This window comes from Vicia villosa, unplaced genomic scaffold (assembly GCF_029867415.1).
Source record: "Vicia villosa cultivar HV-30 ecotype Madison, WI unplaced genomic scaffold, Vvil1.0 ctg.001887F_1_1, whole genome shotgun sequence".
Lineage (NCBI taxonomy): Eukaryota > Viridiplantae > Streptophyta > Magnoliopsida > Fabales > Fabaceae > Vicia > Vicia villosa.
The window spans coordinates 116,487-139,826 of record NW_026705764.1 but is presented as its reverse complement, the minus strand read 5'-3'; the positions used below and the strand labels follow the sequence as shown (position 1 = coordinate 139,826).

General features: G+C 37.5%; 1 non-coding gene across 1 annotated transcript; it reads left to right on the top strand.

The window, feature by feature from the left end:
• Positions 1–1,310: 1,310 nt before the first annotated feature.
• Positions 1,311–1,417, top strand: LOC131637007 (small nucleolar RNA R71). Its single transcript, XR_009294252.1, has one exon. It is a non-coding gene; the product is annotated as a small nucleolar RNA R71 (small nucleolar RNA).
• Positions 1,418–23,340: the final 21,923 nt, after the last annotated feature.

The window sequence follows — 23,340 nt, the reverse complement described above, 5'->3', positions numbered from 1 at the left end:
ATTTTGGATTGGGAGTCTACCTTAGCTTCCATAGATATTTTAGGGTAAGAAATAGGTGGGTTATAGGGAGGAAGACAAACATAAGGTGTTTCCTTCTCAACCTCTTTGACAACTTCCCTTTCGTGTGGGGTCGGTGGATTTTTCTCAATCTCTACTCTTTTATCACCAGAAATTTCATGAACCTCATTATCACTCTCCTTAGGTTTTTCAATTTTTCTTGTACCATTGGTTGTTACAACATCCACATGCTTCTCGTGGAAAGGTCCTAGAGGTTTTTGTTCAAGCAGGGAGATTTTAGTCTCCAAGGCCATGTTGTGAGTCGCTAGGGACTCGACCACAGTGTTCAGCTGCCTAATGGTTTCAATAATATGGAGATTTTGTTTTCTAAACTCTTCCTCTTGGACAGTTTGTGCTTCCATAAAGCGCTCCATCATAGATTCTATGGGTTTTTTGGGTGTGCTCTGAGTTGGGTTTTTAGGTCCATCATAAGCAGTTCCGTTTTGTAAGGTAATGGAATTTTCTTGATCTTTAGGATTGGGTTGAGGTTGTCTAGGGAATTGTCCTCCAGGCGTAGTTTGTGCGGTCCGTGTTTGAGCTATTTGCGAGATATGAGTTTCAAGCATCTTATTATGGGTCATCATCTGGTCTAACTTAGTTCCTAGTTGTGTTATCAGCACATTTACATGAACGTTCTGGTTTAGGAACTCTTTATTTTGTTGAGTCTGGGACTGGATAAAATTATCCATGGTTTCCTTGAGACTGGGTTTTGGTGGTACAACTTGCATAGGTTGATTTTGTCTTTGAGTTTGAAAACCTTGCGGTCTCGAGGATCTAGGATTCTAGATAGGGTTGTTGTTGAAAAATTCGGGTGGTTCCTCCATCTAGGATTGTAGGTATTAGAAAAAGGGTTTCCTTGGGTGTAATTAACTTGGTCTGAGGTAGACTCATTCAGAAAGTTGCAATCACAAGTTTGATGTCCTTGGGTTCCACAGAGTTCGCATTCCGATTGGGTTGCAGCCACTGTGGAAGGGTTTTGAGTCATATTTTCGACTTTTAAGGCTAGAGCGTCCATTTTGGCTTGTATCATGTCCATGCAACTAATTTCATGTACTCTTTCTTGGGATTCCTTCTTCTCCACTATCGCTTGTTCTGCTCCCCATTGGTATTGGTTTTAGGCCATATCTTCTATTAGGGCACAAGCTTCAGGGTAAGGTTTGTTCATCAACGCACCACCAGCAGCAGCTTCGATAAACATTTTGGTATTATAATGGAGTCCATTATAGAAGGTGTGTATGATCAACCATTGCTCTAGGCCATGGTGTGAACAAGCTCTTAAAAGATCTTTGTATCTCTCTCAAGCTTCAAAAAGTGATTCTCCTTGGTTTTGAGTAAATCTAATGATCAAGTTTCTAAGGGCTTCGGTCTTGCTTGGGGGAAAATATCTAGAAAGGAACGCTTTCCTAAGGTCTTCCCAAGATGTTATTGAGTTGGTTGGAAGGTAATCTAACCAGTCATATGCTTTATCTCTGAGGGAGAAAGGAAATAGTCTTAGACGAATCACCTCAGATGAAGCACCATTTGACTTAATAGTGTCAGCTAATCGGATAAAAAATTTTAAGTGTTGATTCAGGTTCTCAGAAGTGAGGCCAGCGAATTGATTTTGTTGCACTAATTGTAAGAGTGAGGGCTTTAGTTCGAAATTGTAAGTTTTTATAGCAGGGTTTACTATACTGGAACTAGGCTCCTCATTATATGGTTGAGCAAACTCTTTAAGCGGTGTTTGGTTACGGTCTTCGGCCATAGCTTTCCCTAACTTAAGGGCAAACAGACGTGCTCGGGCATAACGTTCGGGTTCCACTAAAGGGTTTAATAGGTTAACGCTGCTACGATTTCTACGCATCACCTGGCTAGAATAGCCTTAGTCTAAACGGGATAACAATAGGGTATGAAATTTGACGAAGTTGGTCCCCAGCAACGGCGCCAAAAACTTGATGGGTCTGTTACGTATAGCCTAAATATAGAACAGCAAGTGCACAACCTATCGAAGTAATATATAAGATTATCGAACCACAGAGACCAATCGTCAATCTATCAACTCTATTGTTAAGGTGCTTATCTAAGGCGAACAAGAATATTTGATGTGAGTGCAGTGCAAGAAAGTAAATAGATAAAGTAAATAGCAGATAAAGCAACAGGTTTGAATGTAATTCACGTAAGTCAGACAATGGTCCAGTCATGCATAGATGGAATTACTTATGGGGCAATATTTTCTACTTATAGCAAAGAATCAATTTAACGGGAACTTGTAGCTTTTGACTACTAAGAACTGAGTTTACTCTTTAAATTAAATTCCTTTATTGTCACATATAAAGGGTGCCTTCCGCGTTAAAGAGGTAAACCTATTTTTAAGAAATTGATAGTTTTGACTTAGTAGACAAGTAATTTTGACTTGGAAAGATTAACTTAAAGAGACTCTTGGCTTTTAGCCAAGTGTCAGATTTTAAACCTACAAACGCGTTCAAAAATAGTTTCAAAATCGTTTTCTAAAAAGTTTTAAAGATTCCTATTTAACCAAACAAATCGCTTTCGCTCCTTTTTGTTTGGTTAAATACTAATTAAGTCATATCATAAGTATGGACGGCTTTCGATCTTACCCAATAATGCTTTTAAACACAATTGACTTAAGCTCAAAGCAAAACATCCCCAAATTGTTTTCACTAGCATGACATTTGGAACACGATCGTCACTATGATCCTTACATCCTAAACTTTATAAATTAGCCAGACATAGTAATAAGTGAAGGATAGAAAAACACTTAGAAAGGGGGGGGGGGGGGTTTGAATAAGTGTAGCTTTAAAACTTGTAAGATAAAAACAATTTGCACAATGATTTTTATCCTGGTTTGTTGTTAACTAAACTACTTCAGTCCACCCCCTTGGAGTGATTTACCTCACCTGAGGATTTAATCCACTAATCACACAAGATTACAATGGTTTTCCACTTAGACAACTTCTAAGTCTTCTAGAGTATACTGATCACAACCTGATCACTCTTGGAACAAACTGCTTAGATACCCTCTAAGACTTTCTAGAGTATACTGATCAACAACCTGATCACTCTAGTTCTTTACAAATTAATGTTAACAAATTCTAAGAGTATTACAATGCTTCTTATAAAGCTATAATCACAACTGTGATATTTCTCTTAAAGTTTGAGCTTAATCTCACTAAGATATTACAACAGCAATGTAGTGAGTTTGATGAAGTTTGAGAGCTTTTGATTTGAACAGAGTTTCTGTATATTTTCACAAGTGTTATATTCAGCTTCTCATTAGAACTTCTATATATAGGTGTTTGAGAAGTTGACCGTTGGGAGCATTTAATGCTTTGCGTATTTCGTACAACATTGCATTTAATGTTTCACTCTTTTGTCAACTACCTCGAGCCTTGCTTTCGCTCTGTCTACCGACGTTGCCTTTAATATCTACTAACGTTCCTTTTGTCAGTCAGTGTAGCCTGCCATCTTGTACTTGCTTCTAATCTGATGTTTGTGTAAACAACGTTTGAATATCATCAGAGTCAAACAGCTTGGTGCAGAGCATCTTCTTGTCTTCTGACCTTGAAGTGCTTCTGAGCGTGATACCATGATAACTTCAGTGCTTCTGCTTCTGATATCAAGTCCTTCTGATGCTTCCATAGACCATGTTCTGATTCTGCTTGACCATCTTCTGACGTCTTGCCAGACCATGTTCTGATGTTTCATGCTGAACCTTCTGAGTCAGTGCTTCTTGCGCTGATTTTGTGCATACTCTTTATATAATTCCTGAAATGGAAATTGAATAGTATTAGAGTACCACATTATCTCATACAAAATTCATATACATTTTTATCATCAAAACTAAGAATATTGATCAGAACAAATCTTGTTCTAACAATCTCCCCCTTTTTGATGATGACAAAAACATATATAAATAATATGAATTTGCAATCAGAATATCAGACGGCTAAAGACAATTACACAATTATAGCATAAGCATATAAACATAATGTGTGAATATGTCTCCCCCTGAGGTTAACAATCTCCCCCTGAGATAAATAATCTCCCCCTGAAATAAATACTGGAAGAAATTTATAAATAAAGGACTTCCCTGAGTATTTTCCATTTCAGTTGAGACGATCACATATGCTTAGATCTTCAGAACATTCATAGCTTCTGCTTTTTGCTTCCATAGGATAGCTTCAGAGCTTGAATTTCTTCTTGGATCATTTCATGTTAGATTGTATCAGAACATTGTTGAATGTACCAGAACATCATCAGAGCATCTCTACATTCTGAAATGTTACAAAACAAACTACACGACAAAAGTCAGAGCATGAATGAATCAGAACATAAAATATGTATCAGAATATATAATATGTATCAAAGCATAAACAATAATGTTTAAGAGCATATTTAGAACAAAAACATGCATCAGAACATTTAAGGAATAAGAATGAGTTAGAGCATATTCTATCATCAGAATATCATAACATTCTTCCTTCTTGCTTCTGATCTTGAAGCTTCATAGCACTCAGCTTGCTTCAATTTCCATGAGCTTGTTTCTGTACAGAATTGCTTTTCCCATGTCTTTGCTTCTCATGTTGAGTTTTTAAGATTGTCTTCAATCCTGCAAAACACTTAAAAACACAGAACTTGCAAATTCTGTTAGAAATGTGGAGACTTTCTCCCAACAACTAATAATATAAATCAGATCATTTATCACATTTTCTCCTCCTTTTTGTCATAACATCAAAAACACAAGATTCAGATGAAAAACAACACAATATGAGAGAAAAGAAGGATAAGTTTCATTGATTGCAAAAGAGAATTATCAGAAGGTACAAGGAAGATGCATAGAAGACAGATGCAAGAAAGAAAGAAACAACTAAGACACAAAGGACTAAGACGACCCTAGCTTAGACATAATCTTGGCCAGCATGTCATGAATCCCAGCATTTCTCTCAGTCCTCCTCTCCATGAAAGAGCGGAACTCAGCATTGGTGTCTTCTTGCTTGTCCATGCGAGAAGCTAGCTCAACTTGGTTCTTCTGAATAACCTCTAGAGTCTTCACCAGAAGAGAGGGTTCACCAGAAGAAGCTTCACAACTTCTGTTCAGAGGAACAACAATCTCAGCAGCAGCTTCCATTGTCAGATCATCATCATGATTTTCCTCAACAGGAATAGTCTCAGCAGGATGATCTTCAGCATCAGCTTCTCCCATATGAGCATCTTCTTCATACTCAGGAGCAGGAAGATCAGAATCTCCATTCGCAAGAGCTTGAAGAATGGCAGCAAGATTTCTTGGAGCTGAAGGACCTTCAACTTCTAGAGGATCAAAAACTTCTGGAATGACCAAATTGGGGTCCTTCTCAGAAGGATTTTCCCTCAGAAAGTTAAACAATGTCTTGAAGTCTCCAGTCAGAAGTGGATACTTAGGTCTCCAGACCACAATATCCCTATAAGGATTCGCTTCTAGCTCCGCAGAAAGTCTTATTACTGCAAGTTCATCAACAAACATCTTCTCCTCGAGAACTCTCCTGTTTCTGATAGGATGAAAATATTTTCCATCATCAACTTCAAGAAGATATACAGCATAACCAGGTGCAGCAGCCACTAGTTTCTTCTGAACAGCCATGGCTCCAACTTGAAAATCTTGGCGAAAACTTCTCCAAAGATTTCTAGTAGAAACATCATCAAGGTCATTGAAGAAGGCATCTTTCAAGAGATCCAGCCGACTGATAACATCATGTTTGAACAACTCCAGGAAGATATGAGGTTCAGGTTCAGGAGGATTGATGGTGAATTTGTAGTCAGGGTAGAGAAGGCAGTATGGGTTGGATTTTCTGGTAGGAAAGGGATGGAATAGAGAAGGTGGAACTGGTGTGGTTGAAGAAGAAGGAATATCTATGGAGATGGTTGATGAGGATGGTATATTAGTGGGTGTGGGAGGATAGACATTTAGTGGAGTGGGGTTCAAAACAAGTGTAGAAAGAGATGGTTGAGGAGGATTTGGAATGGTGAAGGTGTTGGGAAGTTCAGAAGAAGGAGGTTGGTTAGAAGATTGAGGTTCAGAAGGAGGTGGTTGGTATACTTGCCTGGGAAGAATTTTAGTAATTTTAGTACGGAAAGAATCCCTGATGCGCTGATCTTGATATTCTTTGGAGTTTACTTTGACAGGATCAAAAGTGACCCTTTGCTTCTTGGCTTTCTTGGCTTCTTCTTCTTGAGCCTTTCTCTTCAGCCTTGCTTCTTGATTCTTCTGATCCTTCTTCTGAAGGTCAGCTAGAGAAGGAAGCACTCTTCCACGAATCCACGCAGGATCAACAGAAGATTGAGTTCTTACATAAGCTTCCAAATAATGTTTAACAGCCTTGTGAAGTTCTGCTTGGAACAAGGTAGCAAAGCCTTCAACCGGAATTCCTCTGGTCAGAATATCTGGGAAGATTACAGGAACAGAAGTTATCTCCTTGATAAGTTCCAATCTTAGCAGATCAACACCATTGAAGACATGACCTTGAATGACTCCAAAGAATTTAGACGTTCCAATAGTCTTTAGAGAGTCCATCAAATCACTTTCTATCAGAATGTCTGAAATCATTCTGACGAAAGGAATAGCTTTTCTTTGAAGATGAGGATACTTCTCACATTCTTCATCTCTTGACTCTTCAACAGCCATCTTCAGATTCTGAAAAAGAATGTTGGAGATGTTGAGTTCAATTCTTCTTCCAATGCAGAAAAGAGTATATTTGTGATCAGGACTAATGTAATAGGAGGAGACCGATCTTCTTCTGTGATGGAGAGAACCCATAATAATCTCAGCCCAAACTTGATAGAACGCTCTCAATGTACCAGTTTTATGAGATTCAATACCAGTAGCATAAGATATTTGTTTTTCATCCTGCAGCCAACTAACTCTGGCATGAAGAGGACCAGTGCATCCTTCTTCATCCTCCAAGTTGTACAACTTCCTGATCAACTTCTCAGTTATCACAACTTCATGCCCTAACACGAAGGAGATGATTGCAGTTGGAGTAACCGTTGCATGAGCCCAGAAATCCTTCACAAGAGCCGGATAAATTGGTCCAACCAATCTATCAAGATAGTTTGACCATCCTTGTGCCATTATCTTTGCATCAGGTTTGAAACCATGTGCTTTCAGATTTTCAAAGTCCACCGAAGACTCACAGAGAACTTCCATTTCTGATAAAGGAATGGAACAGGTCTTCAATGGAGCATACCTATGCTTGCTGAAAACCAGATGAGTGGAGGTAACTTCTGCTTGGCTAGAAGAACTTGACGAAGGATTCATGATGAGATGCTAAGTTACAGACGCAAGCTAGGGTTTATGTGATGAATGAAAAAAATGAGGGACGAATGAAGAGAGAGAGTGAAAAAGATGAAATGAAGATGAAGAGAAGTATTTAAAAGATTGAATAAAAGGAAAGACTTAAATGCAATAGTGTTTAAATGAAATGATTACAAAAAAACATGACATCAATTTGCATTTAATGAGATATGACGTTAGGAGAGATAAAGTGACAAAATGAAATGATTTGCACAGTTACCTAGGGCGGCGTCTCCTCAACTGCACGCATGCTTGTCCAAAAATAGTGAACGCGTGTTCATTTTTTGGAAAGACTGGTGACAGCTGTTTTGCTTTAAAAGAGATTCTGAATCAACTTAGATAATGAAACGTTAGTAATAACAGAGTCAGAACTTCTAATTGATCATTATCAGAACTTCTTATAAACACATAGTCCCAACACATTTCAGAGTATAACCATACATAAGATCTTCTCATCTTCTCATTCTGGGCATAAATCCATACTGATATTCTTTAGAATGAACTTAAACCTATCTTCAGCAAGGGGTTTTGTAAAGATATCAGCCCATTGATGGTCTGTATCCACAAAGTTTAAAGAGAGAACACCTTTCTAAACATAGTCCCTAATGAAATGATGTTTAATCTCAATATGTTTAGCTTTGGAAAGTAAGATAGGATTTTTAGATAAACATATGGCAGAAGTATTATCACAGAAGATAGGAATGTTACTCTCATATATTTGATAATCTTCTAGCTGACTCTTCATCCAGAGCATTTGTGTGCTACAACCAGCAGCAACATATTCTGCTTCTGTTATTGAGAGGGCAATGGTAGCTTGCTTCTTGCTGTACCAGGAGATCAGATGACTTCCTAGAAATTGACAGCTTCCAAAAGTACTCTTCCTTTCAATTCTATCTCCAGCATAGTCAGCATCACAAAATCCTACTAAGTTGTATTCTTTAGATCTTCTATAGACTAAACTAACATTAGTAGTACCTTTCAGATACCTCAGAATTCTCTTAACAGCAATTAAGTGAGATTCTCTAGGATCTGATTGGAATCTAGGGCACAAACAAACACTGAATAGAATATCAGGTCTAGAAGCAGTTAAATATAGAAGAGATCCAATCATACCTCTGTACAACTTCTGATCTACCTTCTTACTTACCTCATCCTTACCTAGAACACACGTTGGATGCATAGGAGTTTTGGCTTCTTTGCTTTAAGAAAGATTAAACTTCTTCAAAAGTTCTTTCACATATTTTGTTTGATGAACATAAGTTCCATCAGAAGTTTGATTGATTTGAATCCCAAGAAAATACTTGAGTTCACCCATCATACTCATTTCAAATTCAGCCTGCATAGACTTAGCAAACTCCTTTCCAAGTGAAGCATTAGATGTTCCAAAAATAATATCATCAACATAAATTTGACAAATTAAGATGTCCTTCTTAGATGTTTTACAGAAGAGAGTCGTATCCACTTGTCCTCTAGTGAAACCATTGTTCAGAAGGAAAGAACTTAATCTCTCATACCAAGCTCTAGGAGCTTGCTTCAATCCATACAATGACTTCTTAAGTTTGAAAACATGTTCAGGAGACTTAGAGTCTTCAAAACCAGGAGGTTGGTGGACATAGACTTCCTCATCTATATAGCCATTTAAGAAGGCACTCTTAACATCCATCTGATATAGAGTGATGTTATGTTGAGTGGCAAAAGAAATTAATAAGCGAATAGATTCTAACCTGGCCACTGGTGCAAAGGTTTCTGTATAGTCAATTCCTTCTTGTTGACTATATCCCTGAGCCACCAATCTGGCTTTGTTTCTTACCACTTCTCCCTTCTCACTAAGCTTGTTTCTGAAAACCCACTTTGTACCAATGATGTTGAGTCCTTTTGGTCTAGGAACAAGATCCCATACATCATTCCTTGTAAACTGATTAAGTTCTTCTTGCATGGCAGTTATGCAGTCTGGATCTTCTAGAGCTTGATCAACAGAAGTTGGTTCGATCAAAGAAATAAGACCTAATTGACATTCTGCATTGTTCTTAAGGATTGCTCTGGTTCTGATAGGATCATCTTTCTTTCCAAGGATCACATCTTCTGAGTGAGCTAAGGTGAGTCTAGAAGATCTTCTGATTGTTGGCTCTTCAGAAATTCTGAGATTCTCTAAAGATGCAGCAACTTGATCTTCTGATTCTTTGCATCTGAGATTTTCAGCTTCTGAAACTTTGCTTCTTGGTTCTACAACTTCTGATATATCAATATCTATATCTGCAAAATTCTCAAACTGCTTTGGCTTTTCAAGACCAAGCTTATCATCAAATCTGATATTGATTGATTCTTCTACAACCAATGTTTCAGTGTTGTATACTCTGTAGCCTTTTGAGCGTTCAGAATATCCAAGAAGGAAACATTTTTGTGCCTTATAATCAAACTTACCAAGATGATCTTTAGTATTCAGAATAAAACAAACACATCCAAAAGGATGAAAATATGAAATGTTGGGCTTTCTGTTCTTCCACAATTCATAAGGAGTCTTATTTAGAATAGGTCTTATAGAGATTCTATTCTGAATATAACATGCAGTGTTTATTGCTTCTGCCCAGAAGTGCTTAGCCATATTGATTTCATTGATCATGGTTCTGGCCATTTCTTGTTGAGTCCTATTCTTTCGCTCTACAACTCCAATTTGCTGTGGAGTTCTAGGGCAAGAGAGATCATGGGCAATACCATTTTCTTTGAAGAACTCCTCAAAGAATCTATTCTCAAATTCACCACCATGATCACTTCTGACCTTTATGATTTTGCACTCCTTCTCAGATTGAATCTGGGTGCAGAATTCAAAGAACACTGAATGAGACTCATCCTTGTGTTTTAAGAACTTTACCATGTCCAGCGGCTATAATCATCTACAATGACTAATCCATATTTATTTCCTCTGACAAATGCTGTTTTGACTGGTCCAAACAGATCAATGTGCAGAAGTTCTAGCGGCCTTGAGGAAGAGACAACATTCTTAGATTTGAATGCAGGTTTGGAGAACTTGCCCTTCTGACATGCTTCACAAAGAGCATCTGATTTGTATTTCAGATTTGGGAGTCCTCTGACCAGATTTAGTTTGTTAATCTGAGAAATTTTTCTCAAACTAGCATGTCCTAATCTTCTATGCCAGACCCATTGCTCTTCAGAAACAGACACAAGGCAAGTCACCCTCTGCTTCTCAAGATCAGAAAGATCAATCTTATAAATGTTGTTCTTTCTCTTGCTTGTAAATAGAATTGAGCCATCCTTCTGACTTACAGCCTTGCAAGACTTTTGATTGAAGGTAATGTCATAACCATTGTCACTTAATTGGCTTATGGACAATAAGTTATGCGCTAATCCTTCTACAAGAAGTACATTAGTTATGGAAGGAGAGTTACCAATACTTATGGTTCCAGAGCCAATAATCTTGCCCTTCTGATCTCCTCTAAACTTGACTTCTCCACCAGATTTAAGCACTAGGTCTTGGAACATAGACCTTCTTCCCGTCATGTGTCGCGAGCACCCAGAGTCCAGGTACCATGACATTTTGTGCTTTGTCTTCTTTGCTGCTAAGGATATCTACAACATAAATTATCTTCTCCTTAGGTACCCACAGTTTCTTGGGTCCTTTCTTGTTAGTTTTTCTCAAGTTCTGATTGAACTTGGTTTTAGCATGATAAGTAACAGGAGGAACAACATGATATTCTTTAGGTTTGGCTGCCTGATATTTTTTAGGTTGTGTCAAATGCTTCTTGGTGTGTGTAGTGTTAAAACTTTTGGCATGTGAAGTGAGCCTAATATCATGTGAGTGGCCATATTTGAACTGATCATACAATGGCTTGTATGTGATTTTCAAATCATCAACAGGTTCAAATTTGTGTGGGATATCACCCTCATAGCCAACGCCAATCCTTTTGTTTCCAGAAACACCATATATCATAGAAGCAAGATGACTTCTGCCAATACTTCTAGATAGAAACTTTCTCAAGCTCGAGTCATATTCTTTCAGAATATGATTCAGACTTGGAATGGACTTTTCTGAATCAGAAGGAGATCCAACATTATTGGATAATTTTAAAACTTTTTCTTTTAATTCAGAATTTTCCAATTCCAACTTCTTAGTTTCAAATTCAAATTGCTTTTTTAGCTTTTTATATTTGATACTAAAATGAGCCTTGAGTTCCAGAAGTTCAGTTAAACTGGAAACTAACTCTTCTATAGATAGTTCAGAAAATACCTCTTCAGAATCTGATTCTGATGTAGATTCTGATCCATCATCCACTGTGGCCATCAGTTCAAGGTTTGCTTGCTCGCCTTCAGAGTCTGACTCTGATTCTGATTCAGAATCATCCCATGTTGCCATAAGACCCTTCTTCTTATGAAACTTCTTCTTGGGATTCTCCTTCTGAAGTTTTGGACATTCATTCTTGAAGTGTCCAGGCTCATTGCATTCATAGCAGATGACCTTCTTCTTGTCAGATCTTCTGCCACCAGAAGATTCTCCTCTTTCAGGCTTCTTTGAACTTCTGAAGCTCTTGAACTTCCTTTGCTTGCTCTTCCAGAGTTGGTTTACCCTTCTGGAGATCATGGACAGTTCATCTTCTTCTTCTGATTCTGATTCTTCAGAATCTTCTTCTTCAGCCTGAAAAGCGTTAGTGCATTTTTTATAATTAGATTTTAATGCAATAAACTTACCTTTCTTCTGAGGCTCATTTGCGTCCAGCTCTATCTCATGGCTTCTCAAGGCACTGATTAGCTCTTCCAAAGAGACATCATTCAGATTCTTTGCTATCTTGAATGCAGTCACCATTGGACCCCATCTTCTGGGCAAGCTTCTGATGATCTTCTTTACATGATCAGCCTTGGTGTAGCCTTTGTCCAGAACTCTTAAGCCAGCAGTTAGCGTTTGAAATCTTGAGAACATCTTCTCAATATTTTCATCGTCCTCCATCTTGAAGGCTTCATATTTCTGGATTAGGGCAAGAGCTTTGGTCTCCTTGACTTGAGCATTTCCTTCATGGGTCATTTTCAATGACTCATATATATCATAGGAAGTTTCCCTGTTAGATATCTTCTCATACTCAGCATGAGAGATAGCATTCAGCAAAACAGTCCTACACTTATGATGATTTTTGAATTGCTTCTTTTGATCATCATTCATTTCTTGTCTTGTAAGCTTTACACCGGTAGCTTTCACTGGATGTTTGTAACCATCCATCAGCAGATCCCATAAGTCGCCATCTAGACCAAGGAAATAACTTTCAAGTTTATCTTTCCAGTATTCAAAATTTTCACCATCAAATACTGGTGGTCTAGTATAACCATTGTTACCATTTCCATTGTGTTGCTCAGCAGAACTAGATGTAGGTGGATCTGTTAGATTTACACCAGCCATCTTGACTTAAGCATTTTTCTCTTCCTGAATCTTTTCTAAACACGGTTAAGTGCTTGCACCTTAGAACCGCCGCTTTGATGCCAATTGAAGGATAGAAAAACACTTAGAAATGGGGGTTTGAATAAGTGTAGCTTTAAAAATTGTAAGATAAAAACAATTTGCACAATGATTTTTATCCTGGTTCGTTGTTAACTAAACTACTCCAGTCCACCCCCTTGGAGTGATTTACCTCACCTGAGGATTTAATCCACTAATCACACAAGATTACAATGGTTTTCCACTTAGACAAATTCTAAGTCTTCTAGAGTATACTGATCACAACCTGATCACTCTAGGAACAAACTGCTTAGATACCCTCTAAGACTTTCTAGAGTATACTGATCAACAACCTGATCACTCTAGTTCTTTACAAATTAATGTAAACAAATTCTAAGAGTATTACAATGCTTCTTATAAAGCTATAATCACAACTGTGATATTTCTCTTAAAGTTTAAGCTTAATCTCACTAAGATATTACAACAACAATGTAGTGAGTTTGATGAAGTTTGAGAGCTTTTGATTTGAACAGAGTTTCTGTATATTTTCGCAAGTGTTATATTCAGCTTCTCATCAGAACTTCTATATATAGGCGTTTGAGAAGTGACCGTTGGGAGCATTTAATGCTTTGCGTATTCCGTACAGCATTGCATTTAATGTTTCACTCTTTTGTCAACTACCTCGAGCCTTGCTTTCGCCGTGTCTACTGACGTTGCCTTTAATAGCTACTAACGTTCCTTTTGTCAGTCAGCGAAGCCTGCCATCTTGTACTTGCTTCTGATCTGATGTTTGTGTAAACAAAGTTTGAATATCATCAGAGTCAAACAGATTGGTGAAGAGCATCTTCTTGTCTTTTGACCTTGAAGTGCTTCTGAGCGTGATACCATGATAACTTCAGTGCTTCTGCTTCTGATCTCAAGTCCTTCTAATGCTTTCATAGACCATGTTCTGATTCTGCTTGACCATCTTCTGACGTCTTGCTAGACCATGTTCTGATGTTGCATGCTGAACCTTCTGAGTCAGTGCTTCTTGCGCTGATTTTGTGCATACTCTTTATATAATTCCTGAAATGGAAATTGCATAGTATTAGAGTACCACATTATCTCATACAAAATTCATATACATTGTTATCATCAAAACTAAGAATATTGATCAGAACAAACCTTGTTCTAACAATAAGTGCGAGTCTATAAAACGTGTAGACTATGGTAAGAGCATTTAGAGTCTATAAAACATGTAGACTATGGTAAGAGCATTTAGAGTCTATAAAACATGTAGACTATGGTAAGAGCATTTAAAGTCTATAAAATATGTAGACTATGGAAAGAGCATTTAAATTAAATAGAACCTGCTCCAGGAGGAGACTTCAAATCTGGTACAAGATGCGGGAATGTAAATGATCCAAACTTGATACAAGAACAATTGTCATAACCCTCCGAGGTGGAGGATTGTGACTTTCAGATGGTGAAGTACATGGCTTAGATTGCACTAAGCTTGGATGCCTAAAATGTCATGAAAGGATGGTATTTATAGAGTTAAATGGTGGAAGTTACTTCATGTGAGAAATAGTGGAAGTAGTGGGAAGTTGGAGAAGTAGTGGGAAGACAAGGGAAGTTGGAGTAGTGTATTTTTACAGGATTTCCCTTCACTTCTTTTGAGCGGGAAACAAAATGTGAACATCGCGCCCGCGTCCTTTGGAAATTGAGAAGATCGTGGGATCATGGCGGTTTGAAGATCAGTTGAGAAGCACCACGCCCGCGGCCTTCATATTTTCCATGATTGTATATCTTTTCGTTAGCTTTCCAACGCTTCGAACGGGGGGTCATTCCGACTTACGGTTTAGGAGTTATGGCCAAAACAATCGGACAACGTATCGCGTGCAAATTACTTCATTTCTTCCGTTTCTTCGTCTTTTTTGCTTCGTTTCTTCGCACACGCCTCTAAAAGGGAATGGAACCTGAAAATAAAGAAAACAAGGGCATAATACAAGAAAACAATAATAAAAACTACGGAAAAACATGTGATATTCGAGCCAAAAACATAGTGCGATTTAGAGTGATCAACAATCAGTGTTTACTGGTCGAAAGATGCAAGAATTTGTGAAAGAAATGGGATTCAAATTGCTCACTTCCACACCTTATTATGCTCAAGCAAATGGACAAGTCGAAGTAGCCAATAAATTAATAATAGATTTGATAAAGAAACATGTAGGAAAGAAACCTAAGAATTGGCATAAAACTTTAGAGCAAGCACTCTGGGCTTGTCGAACATCACCCAAAGACGCAACCAACACTAAGCCATTCCAACTTACATTTGGACATGATGCAGTATTACCAGTCGAAATATACCCGCAATCAGTCAAAATTCAGAAACAAGAAGAGATTCCCCCAAACATGTACTGGGAAATGATGATGAATGAGTTGGTGGATCTGGACGAAGAAAGGTTGCGAGCATTGGAGATGATAAAGAGACAAAAAGAAAGAGCAGCAAGAGCATATAACAAAAAGGTGAAAGGTAAAGTATTTGTTAATAATGATTTAGTTTGGAAATTCATTTTGCCTATGGATCAAAAGAATCAAGCTTTAGGTAAATGGTCTCCACATTGGGAAGGCCCTTTTAGAATTTTAAAAGTATTTTCAAATAATGCTTATGAAATAGAAGAACTAGTAGAGGATCGTAGGATTCTAAAAGTAAATGGAAAATATTTGAAAAGATATAAGTCATTTATGCATGAAGTCAAGATTGTGAAAACGTAGCGAATGAAAATTAACGTTATGGCTAAAATGGTGAATATTTCGCCAAGATGGCTTTGTCCTCAACAGATCTAGAACATAGAGTTAGCAAAAAAGAAAGGTTGAAGATATGTTCAAGTCAACATATAAACCAGAAAAGATGTTCATTTATGAATTTGGCTGACGTATTCGAGCCTAGATTACAAAAGGGGCTTATACAGTGAAGCCAAAATGACATTAAAACATCACCAAAAGATAACAAAATAAAAAGTCTACAAAGTATTCAAGGTCTCTTTAATTAACCTGAAGATGTAAGTCCTCCAAGCTTAGCGGGGGGCAACTCTCAGCCTCGAAAGCGTCAAAAGACCCTGTTACACGCAATCTCCTAGATATTCCTAGTTTGATGAAGATATGGGACAAGAGTCGTCCATAAGGAAGACAAAAAGGCTTGCCACGGCGAGAGACCAAGACAGCTTTTGTGAGATGCTTGAAGATAATGAGAGGGATGTTGACCTTCCGTTTAAGCAAGACGTAATACATAAACTGGATATCCCACATCATTATATTTTGCTGGTTTTCCTTTCGTGGGAGAAAATTTCCCACAAGAAGTTGGTGCCAGATTCTGCCCAAGAAGGCAGTAAAAGCATGGTTAGGACCAGTGAAGATGCTCCTTAAAACATCAGAAATATTTTTTCTATAAGGATCTTCACAGAGAGCCCCAGTGTTCTCACACTTCATGACTCTGGAAATGAGTTTCGCAGAGATGATAATGCGGGAACCAGAGACTTCGGAGCAATGGTAGTTTTTCCTTCTTGGTCCATTTGGATAGACGCATGCATCCAGAAATCCGCAAGCATATTAGGATACACTGGACCATCTAGGATGGTAAGGTAGTGTTCCAAGTTTTGAGTGCCAAACATGATCTGAAGATCGACGCCATGTTTGTGAAATTCTTCAGTTGAAGGATTAAATTCTTTGTGGATGGCAGAAATGATGTTGTTGAAAGAAAGAGAGAGTAAATGAAGAGTTATTGAAAGGGTGTGAAGATTTTATATATAAGTAACTTGCATTGGAGATTGGTTACGCTTGGAGTTATCAGTGGGCCACGTGTTGGTTCCATGTGGGAAAGTGTGTATTCCACCGGTTACTAGCATTGGAAGTTAAAGCGTAATCATTCTAAAACTGACATGCGCACGTTTTAATGAGACGTTTTGGAAAAGATGAGTCATAATTAACTGACAATTATGACCTATAGAGTAATGGAATGTCAAATCAAAACGAAGTGGCTGCAAGAGATGTCTACATTGCGTGTGTGTGGTATCGAGGCAGTTATGATGGCTAAAAAAAAGAAAATATAATAAATAGAAGATTGGCCAGGAAAATGATATTCATAATATTACATGATAAAATTAGTCGAGAAAGATGTCCATTAACATATTCGATTACAAAAAAGAGTCAGCAGTTAGAAGGTGCTCTGAAGATTATTACAATTGGTTAATGACTAAAGTCATCAGAAAGATTATTCTTCGTATGAGAGTATTGAGAAGCCAGTATGGACAAACATCGTTCGATCGTGGCTTGTTGCTTCTTAACCTCTTCAATCTCTAGCCCTAATTTTTGAGCTATTTCGATATGGCGAATACCCACTTGGACTACTTCGTCTATTTCTTTATGATTTAGCTTTTGGATCTCATCTCGACGGTCCTTGCAACCTTCACCTTTCCTTGAAGACGTTCAATCTCTTCCTCCCAGGATTTACTATTTGCCTCATAGGTTTCATACTCTTGTTGGTATTTCGAACGTTCAAGCTCCAGAGTTTCGACTTTGACAGTTGACTCACCAGCAGCCTTCCACGAAGAAGTTTGAGTAGCTACTTTTGTGCTTAAATTTTGATTAACCTCTTGTTTTTGAAGATTATCCGATAGGAGTTAGTCGAGTAAGAAACCTAGTGAAACAATCACTTGTGAAACCTCTTCAGAGACATTGAGCAGGTCCACTTTCTTTAGATATTTTTTAGTCCAAAACAGGTGGTGGCATCTTTCCTCAATTCTTTGACCAGGTCAGCATCAAAAAAACTTTTCCTTTATTTTGTGAAGGAGACTTTGGCTGTCGGGTTCTGCGTTGTTGTCCACGGAAATGGTCGAAGAGACTCAGTCTGTAATAGATGAACCGCTCTTTGCATTCATCATAGCTTTGAGGAAGCTCGCAGGATTAGTAGTTTTGAGACGCTCTAATTCAGCTGAAGAGAGTGTAGGAAGAGCATTGGTTGAAGTAGTCGCATGAACAACGATCTACCCAAAGGGTTGATTCTATATTTTTTATGGTTGAAGTTTACTGGAAGCTTCATCCCTAATTTCATTCTCAGGGTTAGTTTCCTCACTCCCCATAAACTGTTCAACTTCCTCACCAGTGTTGGATAGCTGAGGATTGTCTTCCATCTCAATATTTTGATCAATGATTGGAGATGAATCATTTGAGCGAATACCTTCAGTATGTTCAGTGGAAGGAACATTTGTGGAAGGTTCATCATCTTCGATAACTGGAGAGAGAGCGGGTGAATTTCGTTGAGGAATAGCTGCCATGAAAATTACAGTACATTAAAACGAAAGTTATTGAAAGAAAATTGCTGGTAAATACAAGGAATATAAGAGTATATACCTTGAAAATTATCAATATCAATAGAAGGATCTGGTGTCTTGAGATCAGAGGTAGCAGTACCCACATCGTCCTACAAATTTAGAAGAGTTTAACTCAGGATTAAAGGTTAGGATGGGATCTGCAGTAAAGTGATAAAAGATAAAAAAAATTACCTTTGTTGGGATATTATCTGGACTCGAGTTATGACTTTCGCCGACAAGAATGGTTCCAGCTGCCTTTTGAGGTTGTTCGTCGGAGGAGATTTTGTCACTCGAAGACGTAGGCTTTGAAGTCCCAAATCCTTATCCTTTAATTGAGGATACGGTAACCTTTTGCCTTTTCTTTATCGTTAGTTTAGTGTGAGGAGGAGATCCATCCTCATCATTTGAAGCAACAGTAGCACTTGTAGTCGAAACTTTCCATTTGGGAGGTGTTGGAGGCTTTGTATTATGGAAATAGTTATGTCAGAAGTTTGGATGCTATTAGAACAAAGCATAAATTATAGAGCAAAGATACATTCCACAGGCTTTTTGCCAGTACCCGTGGAATCGTCCCCACTTTCTTTCTTGCCTCTCGAAGCTGCAGTAGCTTTACGGGCAGCAGCGTCTTTGATAACTCTTTTCCGGCTAAGGGCTACTATCAAAACAAGAATAAGTTAGTATAAAAGACAAAAAGAAGAAATTTCAATTGAAAGGTTATCTAGTTCCAAACCTTCAGGCATTGGAGTCAGAACATTAACGTGTTCAAGACTTATGTGAAGATGTCCTTTGAAAGTATCCAAGGTATGCTTAGTTAAAACCACTCGTTCAGCGCGTTTTTTGGATTGTTCACAAAGAATTTTGGGGACATTCCCACACACAAACCAGTCTGGGAAAGGAGGGCTTAAAGCCACACCAAAGTCAGCACTGGGTAGTGGAGGAAATTTGGGAGGATATAGTTTGAAAGCCACTTCATAACGTTGTTTAGGTCGAACGTACGTGGGCAGTTTCAACTTATCCAGTTTGTTAGAAAACTTTTCGCGTAAAGTAATTGCTGCTTCACGAACGGTCTAACTAAGATCATTTGGTCTATAGATAGTTTCAAAGAATTTTTGGAAAGCTTGAATTTCATTAATATGCGTCGAAGTACCTTTTTGGAGGCGCTCCTGCACGGCAGCAAAAGCCTCAGTTAGTTCCTTTGAAAGACCAGCGACGTCGAAGATTTGGTTGTCATAATATTCAGCCCACCACTGATGAAAGTCTATAGTGGAGTAAAATGCAGGTTCGAAAGAGATAGGAGAAAGGGTTGTGACGCCAACATATCTAGCGATTTTGGATGCATAGTTTTCTTCAGTTGAATGCATGGTAATCAGGCACATATGGCTCCTTTTGTCATACATGCACTTGGGGTTAAGATGAACAAGCCAAAATTGCCTAGACACAAGATTAAGTTGATATCTGAGAAGGCAACAATGGCTCTTTGTCATCCGCAGTCGATGATATAACATCTTAGGAGTTAAGAAAGCTTCCCAAATAGCCATTGATTCGGCCTGTGGATCCAGAGAAGGAGCAGGAAATTTTCGTGTGAACCACTCAGGGCCCACTTTTCGTGTTTCTTTTTACAAATGGATTTATATATCCTGTTATCATCAAGGGTATCCGTTTGATCCTAGATTTCGGAACAATTTGTTGGTGTTGGCCCAGGATGTGTTTAATATTTTAACTACATGCTAATGTATGTGTGTGGTTTTACTTTTTTTGGTTACTTACAAACCTTACTTTGTCCTATTATGGCTAAAAAGGGGGAGTAATATTTTGTGTACTTTTACTCTAACCACTAACCAATGACTAAGGGGGAGAATTTCTTTCACGCTGGTGTGTTGCTGATAAGCAACTGCTATTGAGGGGAAGGTCCTTTACAGGTTGAAGAAGAGCTGGATTAGCATGTGTGCAGAGATGTCGGACACAATGTTTTAACATCATACTGGCTGGGAAAGTGCATCTCTTAACTACTGTGTGCAGATTCCACTGGACAACTAACATATGTTGCATGTTTGTTTTTCTGCGGCAACTCTGATTGTGGAACTGATGTTATGTATTCTCTACAGGGTTGAGAATTGTCTGTGTGTTTGATTTATTTTCAGACACTGGGTTGTTAAGTTGTTTTAACCAAAATAAGCCAAAGGGGGAGATTGTTAAATCTCTGTATGTTGATTGGCATTATGTTTGATAAAACTAACTTATGGGAACATGTTGAACAAGATGTTCCTTCACTTCAACTGAAGAAGACATGTCAAGAAAGATGGCTTATGCAAATTTTATTCGACATCACGTTTGATATGTTACAGTTGGACCAGTTGAAGTCAATTGATGTACAGGTGCAAAATATTTTGGAATATTATGCAATCCTATGTGGCGCTTGATTTAAGGGATAAGAGATTGTATTTTTTTTCAAGATATTTGATTAGTTACTAAATATGGAGAATATTTAGGAATCTAATATTTGGAGCCCTATCTTCATGGAGAAGAGTTTGAAAGATTTTCAGAAGTGCCCTGCAGGCTGCAACGATTTGAAGCCCAAATCCAGTATAGAAGAATGTTATAAATAGCAAGCATCAAACCTATTATTTTGTGGAACTTACATTGTAGTTTGTGTTAGGGTTTGTGCAGTCTTGTCTACTATGAGCCACTCTAATATCATATTGATAGAAGAGGTCGGTGTTTTCATCGAGTTGTAAGTTTGGTGTTCACTCATAATCTTGTAAGCATTGAGTGACTGTGTTTTGGAAGTGTGTCTTCTAATATTTGTAATTGATCTTCACGGTTGTGATTCATGGGGATTGAGGAGTGCCTCATACCTAGGTGAATCTTAGGTAGAAGTATAGCACGGGTAGTGATTAAGTGAGAAGTTAGTAAACCAGAGGTTGTTTATGTGTGAACCGGAGGTTGTTTGCATAGTACTTTGAATTGATACTATCATAGTGGACTTATCCATGGCTTGGTAGCCTTAGAGTAGGTATTGTTAATACAAAGCTGGATGAACAATTGCTTGTGTTCTTTAAGTTTCTGCACTGCATTGTTTTATACCTTGTCATTATTTGTGTTTGGAAAATGTTGTCTCGACGTCCTTTAGGACATCTGTAATTTAAACTCCAAAATTTCAACATACATCTTTTTACTTTTATGTTTACAATCTTCTTTATAAAAGTATGAAGGAGGATCTCCTTCTTTGCTCTCATGACTCTATTTCTTTTTGGAATAAATCATTATGACGCTTGGTTCCTTCTCTTGTTAGGCTTAGGAGATGATATATTGTTCCAACAATGAAGTGACATAGAGTGAAGGACACACATTTGGGATCTTCGAATATATTAAAAGGCGTGGATGAATGGGTATATGTTTTTAGTGTTCTTCATGTGTTCGATATGATGATTACGGTTCCCGATCATTCGTGATTAACTTGAACCAATATTGTCAAATCCTGGATTATTGGCTATGTGTTGCTCACCATTGCCAAAATATCATTTCTAGGTTGGCATGTTAATTCAGAATATGGAGCAGTTGTATCTCATCAGCTATATGAGTTATAAATGTTGTTTTCTTCATGTGAGCCATTGAGAAAAATGGTTGGTTTTTTTCTAAAGAAAAGGAAACTAAATTCCTTTATGTAGAACACCATTTATTGAAATTAGATCGAGATGGATGACTCTTGAGGACGATAAGGATACAAATGATTTTTTGGATTGATGAGAGGTCAAAAAGTAATTGAAATAGAAAGTTATGTACCTTTCTCTCTAGGCTTAAAGCTCTTATATAGATGTTCCAAGGAAAACAAATCTATGATTAGAAATAATAATTGTTGAAAGTTTCCATGATTTTTGTCTTATGTTTATGCTCTTATATTTGCCTTTGTCATATGTTAACAATTGGAGGTAAGGAAAAAGATTAGTCATATTTTTTTTATGTTATGGGCTTGGTTCCTGATGGGATGAGCTAAGGTCCAATCCAAAACATATGATAAAAGTTGAGGAACAAAAGTATACAGAGGCTCGTATGAATTTAAACCAATAAATAATAGGAGTAATTAGAAAAACTATTGTTGGATTATTCACACAACCACATAACCAACTTATAACCATTTTTTATACTCAGATATCATAACCATTATATATATATATATATATATATATATATATATATATATATATATATATATATATATATATATATATATATATATATATATATATATATATATATATATATATATAAAAGATTTAGTTTTAACACAAATCGATTATAAAACCTATTATATCCTTAACCAAATTTTAGAACTAGTTATGGACTTCATAATCGATTTTAAAGTTCATAACTAATTTTCAATTTAAAATCGATTTTGAACGTAAAAATCTAGTTTCTAAAACCAAGGCCGACCCTGGGCCAGAGCCTCAAATTATTGGTTACGGCTTTATAAATTAAAATTAAATTTTGAGAATTTCTTTGTACACCCATATAGGGTGAAAAATACCCCTGAAAACCCCAAAATACCCTTAGAAAATGCATCTCCGAAGACACCCATATCCTAATTTTAAATATTTCAGATATGCATCTCCAAAATCACCCTTAATCAAATTTTAATGATTTCAGATAAGCATATCCGAATTCACCAAGAAGCTATTTCGGAGATGCATATCCGGAATATGCAGATTTTCATTTTTTTCCAAAACAACAACATAGTAGAAATAAAATTAAAGTCTCCTACTATTCGATGAAATGTAACGAAAATAAAAAATACGCAAATATAGATTAAAAAAATCGATGCTATAATATGAAAGTAGTTGTTCGGATAAGTACTTAATGTGAAAATATTACTACACTGGATAAAAAGTCATAAATAAAACATAAATAGGCATCAACTACTGAGTATGCCTAATGCGAACTCCCTGCGACCCCCTCTGCCTCTTATACCCCACCACACTTGATGCCTCACTGACCATCCTCTGCACTATGGCAACCGCCTCTGGACCACCCTGCTCAATGATCCCTCTCTCCAATGCCTCCTGCCCTATCGAGTGTATCCGCTGACAGATCCGCAAGAGATCAGTGGGATGGTCATCATCGGCCTGCTGGTTCTCCAAGAGCTCCTCATGTGCTGGCCTAGGTGGACTCCC